At 35.8% G+C, this 13,653-nt stretch overlaps 1 long non-coding RNA gene across 3 annotated transcripts in view; it reads left to right on the forward strand.

Moving 5' to 3' along the window:
• The window catches only part of LOC132667305 (uncharacterized), an 84,599-nt gene that overhangs the window by 42,075 nt on the left and 28,871 nt on the right, over positions 1-13,653 (forward strand). For 2 of the 3 annotated variants that reach the window (XR_009605073.2, XR_009605072.2), the window contains exon 1: positions 5,156-5,335. The exons of the other annotated variant lie outside the window; for it this stretch is intronic. This is a non-coding gene — a long non-coding RNA (uncharacterized LOC132667305). Of the gene's footprint in view, positions 1-5,155; positions 5,336-13,653 lie in introns of those variants that run through there. 3 annotated transcript variants of the gene reach the window in all.

Consider the following 13,653-nt stretch of genomic DNA (forward strand, 5'->3'; position numbering starts at 1 on the left):
CTTAAATCAATGATCGAAGCATTTACCTTAAGAAACTAGCAAGAGAAGAGCAATTAAACCCAAAGCAAGTAGAAGAAAGGAAATAATAAATAGTATAAAGCAATAAAATAGAAAAGAGAAAAATAATTTTAAAAATCAATGAAACCAAAAAATTGATTCTTAGAAAAGTCAGTAATATTGATTAACCTGTATCTATGCTGGTTAAAAAGAAAAAAGAAAAGACACACTAACAATATCAGAAATATGAAAACAGACATCAGTGTAGGTCATATATTAAAGGTATAATAAGTATTTATGCTTAACTGACTGAGCCACCCAGGTGCCCCTAATAAGTATTTATGAAAATAAATTAGCTTAGATGAAATGAACAAATTCCTTGAAAGTAAATTATCAAAGTTTACTCAAGAAGAAATAAGTAACTGGAATAGCTAGTGTTTATCAAGGAAAATGAATTTATCGTTAAAAATCTGTACATAAAGAAGACTCCAGGCCCAGATGATTTCACTGGCAAATTACATCAAGTATTTTCAGTGAAATAATACAAATTTTATAAAATTCTTCCAAAAAAAAAAAAAAAAAAAAAAGGAGAGGAGGGAATGCTTCCCAACTGGTTTTATAAGGCTAGCATTACCCTAGTAATAAAATGTGACAAAGACGTAACAAGGTGGAAAAATACAGACCCATATCTCCCAAGAACATAGATGCAAAATCATCATCATAATACTAGCAAATCAAATACAGAGAAAAAAATAATACAATGCATCAGGACCAAGTGTAGCCTTTCTTGGGAATGCAAGGATGGTTCCACATTAGAAAATCAATCAATGTGTGGTGTCTCGGTGGTGCAGTCGGTTAAATATCTGATTCTTGATCTCGGCTCAGGTCATGCTCCCACGGTTTGTGAATTTGAGCCCCACATTGGGCTGTGTGCTGACAGCACGGAGCCTGTTTGGGATTCTGCCTCTCATTCTCTCTGTCCCTCCCCAGCTTGTGCTCTCTCTCTCCCTCTCAAAATAAATAAATAAACCTAAAGATAAAAAGAAAATTAATAAATGTAATTCACCATATTAAGAAACAAAAAAGAAAAATGGTATGATCATCTTAATAGATGAAGACAAAAGCATTTGACAAAATTAACAGCCAGTCATTATGAAAATTTCCAGAAAATTAGGAATTAAAGGAAACTTTCTTAATCTAATAAAAGTGACTACAAAAACACCTGTGGCTACCATAATACTTCATGGTGAAAAACTACATGCTTTTCCCCTAAGTTTGTGAACAAGGCGAGGATACCTACTTGTACTACTTTTATTAAACATTCATATGACTCAGCAGTTTCACTTCTAGAGATCTGCCCAAGAGAAATGAACACATATCTTTATAAAACTTGTACAGGAATATTTATAGAAACTTTATTCATAATAGCCTCAAACTGGAAATAATCAAAATACTGTCAAACTATGAATGAATAAATAGATTGTGGAATATCCATGTTATGGACTACTACTAACCATAAAGATGAACAAAGTTCTGACACACACAACAATGTTGAGGATTCTATAAAGCATTATAGTAAGACAAGTCACACGTAAGATGCTACATATTATATTATATTATTCTATCATAACGAAATTCTAGAAAAGACAACACTATAGTGTCAGCAAAGTGATCAACATTTTCCAGGGGTGAGGGTCAGGAATTAACTGCAAGGGGAGAATGTGGTAACGTTTCATGGTGATGGAAATCATGGAAACCATATCATGATTGTGTTGTGTTCATACTACTGTATCCAATTGTCCAAATTCATTAACGTACACACTTAAATTTGATTAATATTATTTATATAAACTGTACTTCAGTAAAACTAACAAAAATGTTTAATAGGAAAGAAAGAGTGTGAGAAAATAGACATTTCTTTCAGTGACTCTCCTTTGTTCATGGGTGAAGTTTGTTGAGTAAATTACAGTAGCCACATGAGTGGGGGTAAGAGAAAGGCTGCTTCAAGGCATGGATGTGGAACAAGGAGGGAATAAGAGGAGTTTCTGAAATGTACCTAGAGGAGTGGCAAAAGGAATAAGCTAGTTTGGGTAATAGAGAAGGAGTGACTAAGGAACTTTTAAGGGAGAGCCATTTTGATTATGGAACCATGAAAGGAGAACCAAATATTATATTATTTACATATATTGAGCTGAGGCTTGTCTACCTCTCCATCTAATTTACCTACTCTTCCTCTTATTCTCTGTTTTCACTCTTATTTCTCTGTTAACTCTTTCACGTATTCTTTTGTGTGCTTCTCATAGCTCTATGCTTGGTACTACCCTTTATTCACTTTATACCCTTTTCCCTCTTCAGGTCAATCATCTACTTCCATGGTTTTAATTATTATACCAATGATTGCAAAGTTGGGAAAAGCCACAGAGGTTATTTATTTTCTCCTTATTGTCGAGGGTTATTAGGCAATAAGACTAGCTACCTGAATTGGCTTTGGGAATGGAGAAAGGAAAAAGAGGCATTTATGGAAGAAGGCAAGAATGGGCAAACATGAAGGAGAGGAAAACATCTGTTGGTATTTCAAAATTATTATCCTTTCAGACTGAGTAGTGTTCTCTCTTAGCATCCTACATTTCTTCTCTGAAGAACATAACACTTGAAATAATTTGTTTAATATCTATCTTCTGGGCTTAGCCTGTAATCTCTTTAAGGGTCTGTCTTAGGGATCTGTCTTATTCACTTCTGGATTCCCCCAAACCAAGCAGGGTACCTGGCACTTAAAAATCACCTAATAGCTGTTGCCTAACTACTCTACCTCTCAAACTTGTTGCTTCATCCAAGCTTTGTTTGTACATTATATTGTTTCATGCCCCTATACATTTTTCTGCATGGATTGTCCAATGTTTCCATTCTCTTCCTAACCACCCTCCAACCCTAATCTACCAGCAAAATTCTTATTTTTACTTTGAACCCCAGCTTAAATGTCTTCTCTAGAAAACCTTCCTGACTTCCCTTAACTGGAGGATTGTGTTACTCCCATACCTTGTACAATCTTCCCTTGTAGCTAGCTCTGCATTGAAATGATGTTTTCATGTCTATTTTCCCTTCTTAGTTGATTCTGACCTTTACCCACCTGCGATAATAGTTATCACATAGTAGATTCTTAATACATATTTGTTAAATGAATAATTTCTTTTCCCATCTATCATGTGATACATACAGAGAAGTGTTATGCCTAGATAATTATTAGGTTTGTGAAGTGAATGAGCCCCAAATTCCTCACATGGAAACTAGTTAAAAACAGAATGAATCAACTTCTACAAAGATGAATGTCAAACTTCAAATCTTTTGAGAGAGTTGTTATTGGAATTTCTAACCATTGCTATAGTGACATTTAAATAAATAGTAAAGCAACCCATTTTATCGAGTTCTCCAAAGAGAAAAAAATAAATTCATGCCTACAATTCCTTTAAAATTGGAGGGTAGCTACATTAGTTTGTAAATAACTAAGTGCAAAGTTACCAAGAAATTTATGCAAAAGAACTTTTCATGTGACCAAATTCAATGTTGTATGAGGCAAGTGCCTTAGTTAACTCAACTCTTTGTTTTTGTTTTTGTTTTTTTTACCTACTTACTTCCAGAATTAGAGTTAAATGTCATTATCGGGAAATTCCTAACCATGCAAACAAAAGGATTTAGTTAGTGTGTAGGACAAGCAATGTGTGACTGTGTATGGTTTTTAAGTGTGTTAGATCTGTAAAATAATGGTTTAGTTGAAATGTAAGAACTTGAAGACAGGTGCACAGAGGCCTCAACTTCTAAAACTCTTACTAGCATGCTAAAGAAAGGATTTATAGTGCAGAATTTGGTCTGAAGTTAACATATTCAATTTTCTCCAATGACACCAAGATTTTAAAGCAGGTCATCTTACTGATGGAAATGAATATAGTTCTGATTGTTTGCTTGTTTTTTAAACATGAACAGTATAGAAGCAAAAACCTCATCCCCTTATTCCTGGTTATATATAAGACACCCTGTTACAAATACCTGAAAATCATTTTAGGTTGAGATGATAAGTATGAGAAAAGCCATACATAAATGTGTGAATTGTCTATGATTTTCTAGTCTCAGGTTTCGAGGTGGGAGAGGGGCAGGAAGGAACTAGAAGGAGGTCTGAGTTCTAGGTTCCAGTCAGCTATACTATTTGAGTCACTTAAGGAAAATTTTAATTCCCTTCTCATAAAATAAGTCCTGCTTACCTGAAGCTCCTTGCAAAGAGCCAAGACCACCTCTATACTTTGTACATTCAGAAGGAGCAAAATAGTAGTCACAAAGGATCTTTCTCTTTCCTTTCATTTCATTGAACTCAGTGAAGAGGATCCTCCTGGAAACATACAACCTACCAAGCTAAATTATCTCACTTCTACTGAAAGATCTTACTGCAAATTCCATTCCACTCTGATCAAGCCTTTCTTGGAATATATATCTAGAATTTGTACTAAATTGTCATATGCTCATGTAAATATTACCCTGCAATTATTTCCTTAACAAATTAGTCATTTGTTCAGTAGTCATTTTTAAACAAAATTTATTGAACACGATATGACAGACCAGGAATTACACTGCTTAAGGTGTTTGCCCTTGTGGAATATATAATCTAGTGGGAGAAGCATACCATGATAAATGAATGAGTATATACAACACCAGGAGTGAACCCTAATGTAAACTATGGACTTTGGGTGAGTATGATGTGTCAATGTAGGTTCATCAATTGTAAAAATGTACCACTCTGTTGGGGGATGTTGGTAATGGTAGAGGACGTGCATGGGGTCGGGGGCTTACGGGAAATCTCTACACCTCCCTCTCAATTTTTCTGTGAACTTAAAACTGCTCTAAAAATAAAGTCTTAAAAAAATGTGTGTATAATAAAGGTAACATACATAAAAATAAACAAGTAAATGATAATGATTACAAATCACAGGAAGTACAATGAAGGAAATAATAGGAATAAAGGAAAGCATGTGAAGTGATTTGAGTTACATTTGAGTTTCAGGGAAAGTCTTTCCAGGAGGTAATATTTAAGTTGAAATCTGAAGAATGAGAAGGAGCTAGCTAGGGTGTGTGTGTGTGTGTGTGTGTGTGTGAATGTTCCAGACATGTGTAAAGCCCTTAGATGGGAAGAAGCAAGGCAAAATTAGAGGCTGAAAGAAGGCTAGTGAGTGATACCGGCAAGAGCTGAAATTTAAGAGGAAGAGGCATGATGATGCAGGACTGTATAAAAAAAAGTAATCGGTCTGGATTTTATTCTACTGACATGGGAAACCACTGATGGATTTTTCAGCAGGTACGTAATACGATTCTCTGTATCCTGAAAGGATTAGAGAATGCAAGAGTAAAAGGAACCAGGTTAAGTCTGTCTTCGCGCCTGCCACTAGATTTTATTTTATTTATTTTTTATTTTTATTTTTATTTTTTTACAATATGAAATCTATTTACTTTTAAATGTTGGCTCCCAAATGGAAATACAGTGCTGGCAAAATAAAACAAGGCTGCAACTAGATTTTAATAGTGAAGAGAATAGGTGCTGCCCCTTAGGGCCTAGCCCTGGGCACAGAGAAGGCATCCAATGTATGCTTATTAAATGATAAATGTAATTTTTACATTTTATGATCTGGTGCACTTTTTTACTTTAATAACATTTATAATAGTCATTAAACAAAAGGTAAGTGCATTAAAAGATCTTTCTTTATGAGGCTAACAACACCTGTTTTATTTTTACATCTAAAATTGGGTATCAAACCAAAACCACATTCAGCCAGGCAAGGAAGATGAAGAGCAGAAGGATGAGAGATGACAATTTTTTCCCTCTTGCCCATGATCCTATTTCCTCCAACTCATTTCTCTGTGAATGTCTTTGGCTAATTTAAGGAACCTATTCTTGACTACAGGAACCATATGTTGTTTCTAAATGTTATGCCCTTAGAAACAGCTTAAGTTTTTTTTGTTTTTTTTTTTGGAGGGGGGTTACTCATACTTGATCTTTATAAAAAGCATCATCATCATAATAAATAATCTCAGTAGGAGTATGATCTTTTGAATGTTTGATGGAGATAGTAAAATATTTCACTTTTGCTTATCCATTAAAGCCATGAAATTCTATTAGCTGTGCATGTGCAATATGTCTAGATTTTCATGCCATGATCATATAATTATGAATAATATGTTATTTGATTCAGCAAGTATCTGATTTACATATGGAGGTCCATAGCACTGGAAAGATTAGAAATATATTTCATACAGTATTTTACATTTCTATTTTGGGTGTATTCACCTAGTCTATATTATAAAAACAAAGCCTAAACTGATTCCTGATACATTACAACCAAATCATTTGCCTATTATTTCCATTTAATTTCCTTTAATAAAAAAAGTCTTAATTAGATGAAAAGTCTCCATGGCCAAAATTATGCACAGATCAAAGGTGTTGGCCCTTGGGCTCTCTGTGAATATAACCAGTTTGATGATGGTTAAGAGTGAGAATGGGAGCCAAGTATCATATCTTCGGGTGCCATGCTCAGCCTCCACAGATCCCTAGTCCTTCAAACATGTGCTGAAGCCCCCAAAACTGGCCAATCATGTTTTCAGAATGAAGCATCTTGGGCACAGTTCTTTGAGAACCAGTTTCCATCTGGCGTGGTCTTTACTTAGAAAGGTGGATCCTACAAAGCAAAATTCTTCAAGAAATTAGGGATATGAAAACCACGGTTTTTAAGAGTAACTTACAATTAGTTAGGAGTTTTATATTTTTCAATCTGTTAGCAGCATAACTCCCTCTGGAAATTATAATTCAAGATTCGTATATAGCTTTTTGATGATGATGATGATGATGATGATGATGATGATGATATTGATATAATATGTTTTGAATGATTACTATTTGCAAACTCTGATAATTCCTTTGTATCATCTTATTTACTCTTTACAACAATCCTATAAGCCAGATATTACCCTTCCTACCTTACTGAGGAGGAAATGGAAACTTCGTGCTTCTAACCACTACCTCTTAATGTTTCTTATAAAAGTAGTTCTTCCTTAGGGAGGAAATTGGTTGGAATATACTCTTCTCCCTAGTCCTAGAAGAGGGGAATGGTTCAGTGTCTTTGTCATCTTTATGCTCTCTTCAAAGATTTCATCCCCAGACAACCTGAAATTGTGTACCAGGATCTGTGTTAGATTAGAACAAGTTATCTCTATTTTTCTTAACAGTTGAAGAAATGGAAGCTCAGAGTAAATGTGTAACTTGCCTAAAGTGAGAATCGCAATTTTACAGCCAGAGCCAGGTTTAACTTAGGATTCCACCGTTCACTAGTGTTGCTACCTTCGCTAAATTTTTAAACCTTTCTGAGCCTCTGTTTGCATTTAAACCATGCTGATAAAATGCCTATATAATAGGTACCTAATTGTCAGGATCTTATTGTGAATATTTAATCAAGAGCCTATGTCAGTGCTGGCTACAGAGTAGCTGCCCAATGAAGGTAGTTATTATTGTGAGTTCGATTTGTGAGTCTCACACAAGAGAAAAGATAATGCCCACTTCTCTCCAGGCATTCACAGATATCACCCGGGATGTGCTTTCCTTGTTATCTAAAGAGGGAATATTCCATGAAGTTTATCTCATCAAGAAAGAACTCTTGGCCCCAGTTTCCTCCTGGAAATGAATCTGAAATTTAATCTTGCCAAGGTGACAGTAACTGCAAGATATGACCATTAGTTGTGTAGATTTATATGTCTTTTTCTTAATGCACCATAATTATATATTTTTAAATTGGCATGGTAATGAGTTTTCTTAGGAATTAGTACCATTAATAACACATAATAATATTATAAATAAATTAGTATGAATAAAGCAAAATAGGCCTTGCATAGACCAATGATGAAACTATCTCATGAAGCAAGGATTATGTCAATCTAATTCTATGCAGCTAGAGTCCATCAAAAATAAAACAAAACAAGAAACTTTACCACTTTTCAAAAACCTTCAAAGGCTTCCCATTGCATTAGGCCTCTCTTAGGCTTTAAGATGTAATGACTAGATGTTCACCGTTTCTTTATTTCTTTAACATAATGGAAGGAAGGGAAGGAGGAAGGGTGGAAAGGAAGAAGAAAAGAAAAACAAAAAGGAAATGGGAGCAGGACTGAGTGACTCTTGAATTTAGTGAAGCTCATCTGACAGCAACAAGTCAAACAAGTTTTTTTCTTCATAATCTTTCATAAGAAAACAAAATAACAAAAAGTTGACTTGAATACTCTCCATTTGTTCCAATTTAGAAGGAGATGAATAAATTAGTGAGATGGAATAGAGCATACAGATGATTGACAAGTATTTGGCTACTGTCTTTGGGGGGAAAGTATATATATAAAAGAAGAAAAAATATATAAAATAATATATAATATATATAAAATAAATAAATACGTAATTTATATATAAATACATAAATACAAAAAGAGGAACATATATATAGTCCTCTTGCAGGGTGAAATATGAAATAACATATAGACAAAATAAGACTTCTATGAATTTTAAAGAATTCCTCAGTGTTAAAAAAAATTCTCAATTGCATGCTTTTACCTTTGGATTTTGAAATGTTAAGACCTTTGCTCTTTCTCTTGGAGAGAAAGAAAATGTTTGTAGGAGTTGAAATGTCAGAAGTCATTCTTGGTGCCTTCAAGGCCTGGGATCAAAAGCCCTGGGCTGGGGAGATTAAGAATAAACAAAAGTGGAAGCAGAAGGCAATGTCTAGCAGAATTCTGAACAGACCCTCTTGCTCTTTGAACATTCCTTCTGACATTAATTCATTTCTAGCTAATTACTCTGCCCTCTCCTTGATTCTCTCTCTTGGTATATTTTTATTTCACCACCTTGGTTACTTAGCATCCTCTTGCTTGCTCCTTTTATTTATTTTTTCTTTTCAATAACTGTTAGGGCTCAACTTGCCTTTGATCCTTGGCTCCAGCTTCTGGGTTTGCTCTGTACCTGTGTTCAACCAGGCTTACCTTGACTCCTTCCAGTTTCTGATTCCCATTTTAGGGAAAACTCTTGCTAAATGTTTGCATGCATAGCTACCCCTCCTGACTGTCTCCTGCCTTTTTCCTCCTCAACTATCTCCAGCCAGTCTTAGAGTATGGACCAGTATATACATATATATACATATATTATATATATAAATATATAACATATATATGTATATCTCAAACTTAATAATAGTTTCCATTTTGAGGATTAGTAATGGACTTAACATATGAAATGATCCTAGTTTTCAAAAAGCATTTTCTAACAAAAGCATGGTCCTCATTGGCTAAATTCTATATGGTATGGCTTATGATAAGTGAACAAATAAAACACTGTCTGTTTTGGCCAAGATCCTCTTATCTACGTGCTTCTATTTTAGAACATAAGAAAGATTCAGAGGATAATAATTTTTATCCTACACTTCAAGACAAATGGTGGAATGTCATAATTAAGTGAATAAGCATTATAGAAATGCCCAAAATTAATGGTTGAAATTATATGCTAATATTTCAGCTTTATCTATAGCCCAAGCCTTCATGCCTATATCAAATATAAGTTTAAAGGATTCTAACTTACAATTATAAGCTTCCTCAGCATATTTAAGATCTTCCTTAAACATTTGTTTAGCTTTATTATTATCAATTAGTCAATTCTTTTCCAACATTAATATTTTCACTTCATGTTCATTTATAACATATATAAGCAAAATTCACATATAAGCAAATTTCACATATATATTCCTGATATTATAAACATTATCACCAGTCATAGAGGACATGCCAGAGCACCCCCAGCCTTTATTGCAAGGCATTGTATCATAAATATTGAGACATACTTTAACTCCTTTATTTATTTATTTATTTAAAAAATTTTTTAACGTTTATTTATTTTTGGGACAGAGAGAGACAGAGCATGAACTGGGGAGGGGCAGAGAGAGAGGGAGACACAGAATCGGAAGCAGGCTCCAGGCTCTGAGCCATCAGCCCAGAGCCTGATGCGGGGCTCGAACTCACGGACCGCGAGATCGTGACCTGAGCTGAAGTCGGACGCTCAACCGACTGAGCCACCCAGGCGCCCCTACTTTAACTCCTTTAAATGGATGATTGGGTTAGTATGTATTTTGTATCATGCTATGTTTATTTACTGTTGCATAAATAATATAATGCTATCAGTAATTCCTTATCTCAAGCTACTTATGCTACGAACTAATTACAAACATTTTTTTAACATTTATTTATTTTTGAGACACAGAGAGACACAGAACATGAGTAGGGGAGGGGCAGAGAGAGAGGGAGACACAGAATCTGAAGTAGGCTCCAGGCTCTGAGCTGTCAGCACAGAGACCAACAGGGGGTTCAAACCCACAGGCTGCGAGATCATGACCTGAGCTGAAGTCAGATGGTTAACCGACTGAGCCACCCAGGCACCCCTGCTACCAACTAATTTTTAAAATAAATATGTATTGTATTCTCTTTTTAAAAAATAAGACATAACCCTGACATAAATAATACTTCAAAAATTGCAACATACACTCTCCACTATTGGTTTTCAGAAATTTTACTATTCATGGATTTATTCAGCCATTTATGCTCTAAACATTTGCTGAAAGTCTTCTATGTGCCAGGCACTACATGTAAGCACTACTATGTAAGGTGCTGGATATGTGAGTCAATAAAATACAATTATTCCTTCAGTGATCTCATTGTTTATATGGAAAGTCAAGAAATCATACAAATAAAAATTATACTATGATATAGGTTTATAAATTGCAGATACAAGACCTTCTTTCTGTCTATAGGACTTATGGAATGAGCAGGAATGCTGCAGAGGCAAGGAATATAGATGTATCCCAGGAAGGAGCATCTATCTACATGGAAGCTGGAATCTCATGAGTAGAGAAAATAAGGCATGTGGCATGAGACCTGTGGGTAACATCAACCAGTACAGAGTGGCTGGAATGTGGGGAATATATCAGGGAAGGTATGTAGATGAAATGGTGCGTGGGCATTTTTCAAGATGGTTTAGACTTGGCACTATTTGTGATAGAGGCAAAAGATTCAGCAAAATGAGAGAGATGACTGATACAAACATGGAAGAACAATTCCACATGGTCCTCAAATCTGTTTCAAATCTCTTTGAAAGCTCCATTTCCAGCTACCTTGCTGTTAGGCAAGGTCATATGAGTAGCGCAGGTGAATATGTTGTGAGCAAAAGTTCGATGTGTTATTTGTGAGCTGAGATGGTGAAAAACCCCTGTGTTATTTTTTAGTTTCTCACTTCCCCTGCCGTGGGAACCACTGGGGCCTCATGTTGATGTGGGGAACCACATGATCATAGCTACCTGAATTCATGAGTCACCATATCAAAGTCAATTGCACTGGAGAGTTGCCTATATCCACAGTAGTTTTGGTGGAAGGAATAAATGAACACATTTTTTTATTAAGCCACTTGATTTTGGAATTTTTGTTATTGCAGTATAGCGTAGATGATTCTGACCAAAACACAAATCTGAAAGTCAGTACTTAATGGGCATGCAATTTAAAGGAGACAGAAGAAAATGGATTCAAGATGGTAAGTTAGGGGGTCTGGAGAGAAATTGGACCACCTCTTCCTCTCACAAATGTTGAAAAGTTTAGAGAGGGACAAAAATACAGAAAAATTTGGAGGCAGAAAAGGAGAAGTTAAAGGAGTTTATTCATGATGGACACAGCATTCTTGTGATATTAGAAATTAAGTCATCTGCTGAGAAGGTGAATAGCAAGACTGTGGGCAATAAAATTATTGAGCAGTTGAGGGGGACTATTACTATTCAGAATGGCAAAGACAGCCAAGTAGATAGAAGGAAAAGAACCACAGAGTAGTGGTAGGCAGGTGTCAGCTGGGTCATAGGGTTATAGTGGAGTCAGTCAACACTAGTGTATCATTTTATATAGCTGTGATGGCCAGCCTGAGAGAAGGAACAGAAAAATCAAATAATTATGCCCACAGTAAGGCTTGGAAAATAAGTTTTAGTACAAAGAGAATATTTCGAAATAATTAAGAAGGCTTGGAAAAGTATAGTGATTTACAGTATTGTTAAATCCAAATAGGAAGAAAGTAAAGTCCAGAGAATCTGATAGGGCAAAAGATTCTACAAGAAACTGTATGTTTAATGTGGTTAAAGAAAAAGTTTAGCAGGACTATTGGCGCAGAAATAGTTAAAAGACAGGAAATTATGCTTACAGAGACAGGAGAATAATGTAATAGTGGTTAAGAGCAGGTTACCTGGGTTTAGATAACAACTCTGCCCCTTGCTACCTATATGGCACTAGGCAAGTTAGTCACATTTTTTTCTGTGCCTCAGTTTTGCTCAGAGGACATTTTAAGCTACACTGAAGGATTTTTGTGAGGACCGAATGAGTTAATGTACATAAAGCTTTTAGAATTGTGCTTGGCAAAAAGTGTTCTGTAAATGTAAGCTGTTATAATGATAGTTTTTATGTAGCTATGGAAGTGGGTGTTGAGGAATAAGGAGATGAGCATTATAGATGGAAAAAATATTAAGGAATTGCAAGATGGGGATTTGGCGAATCATCAATGTGGATGTTGTGTATTCTCAAGATGCTGAGGATAAACAAAGAAAATAAGATTGTGAGATAATGTGATGTCACAAGGTAATGACCATGAGGATGGGAGAGGAGAGTGGTATAGCTATGGCATTGTTCAAGATTGGTAAGTCAATAGTGTGGGAAGGTTGTCCATTCCTAAAACTTTTCACAGAGGCACAGGGGGTTTTGAGAACATGAACAACCTCTTCTTTCAAGAGTTTTCAGGAACTGGGGCACCTGGGTGGCTCAGTCAGTTGAGTGTCTGAATTTGGCTCAGGTGGTGATCTCGCAATTTTTGAGTTCAAGCCAGAATCGGGCTTGCTGCTCTCAGCCTGTCAGTGCAGAGCCCGCTTCAGATCCTCTGTCCCCCTCTCTCTCTGCCCCTCCCCCACTCATTCTCTCTTTCTCTCTCTCTCTCTCTCTCAAAAAAAAAAAATAAAAAAATATAAAAAAAAGAGTCTTCAGGAATTTTTGCTTCATATGAATGAGGAGTCACAAAGCCACTTTGGGCAAGATTTGTTTTTAATTTTTTTTAAATTTAATTTATTTATCTTGAGAGAGAGTGTGAGTGTGGGAGGGGCAGAGAGAGAGAGAATCCCAAGCAGGCTCAGAGTAGCCAATGCAGAGCCTGATATGGGGCTTGAACTCATGAACCCTGAGATCATGACCTGAGCTGCAATCAAGAGTTGGATACTCAACTAACTGAGCCACCCAGGCACCTTAAATTTTTTTTTCCAGTTTATTTATTTATTTTTGAGAGAGAAAGCGAGAGAGCCTGTGCATGTGCAGCAGCAGGGGAGGGGCAAAGAGAGGGAGAGACAGAACCCTAAGCAGGCTCTGTTCTGTTCACTGTCAGTGCAGAGCTCAACGTGCGGCTCAAACTCACAAACCGTGAGATCATGACCTGAGCTGAGATCAAGAGTTGGATGCTTCACTGACTGAGCCACCCAGGCACCCACCCCTAAATACAAAATTATTAATAAAAATATTAGCAAATAAAGTGTA

This window comes from Panthera onca, chromosome B2 (genome assembly GCF_046562875.1).
Source record: "Panthera onca isolate mPanOnc1 chromosome B2, mPanOnc1 haplotype 2, whole genome shotgun sequence".
NCBI classification, from domain to species: Eukaryota; Metazoa; Chordata; class Mammalia; order Carnivora; family Felidae; genus Panthera; species Panthera onca.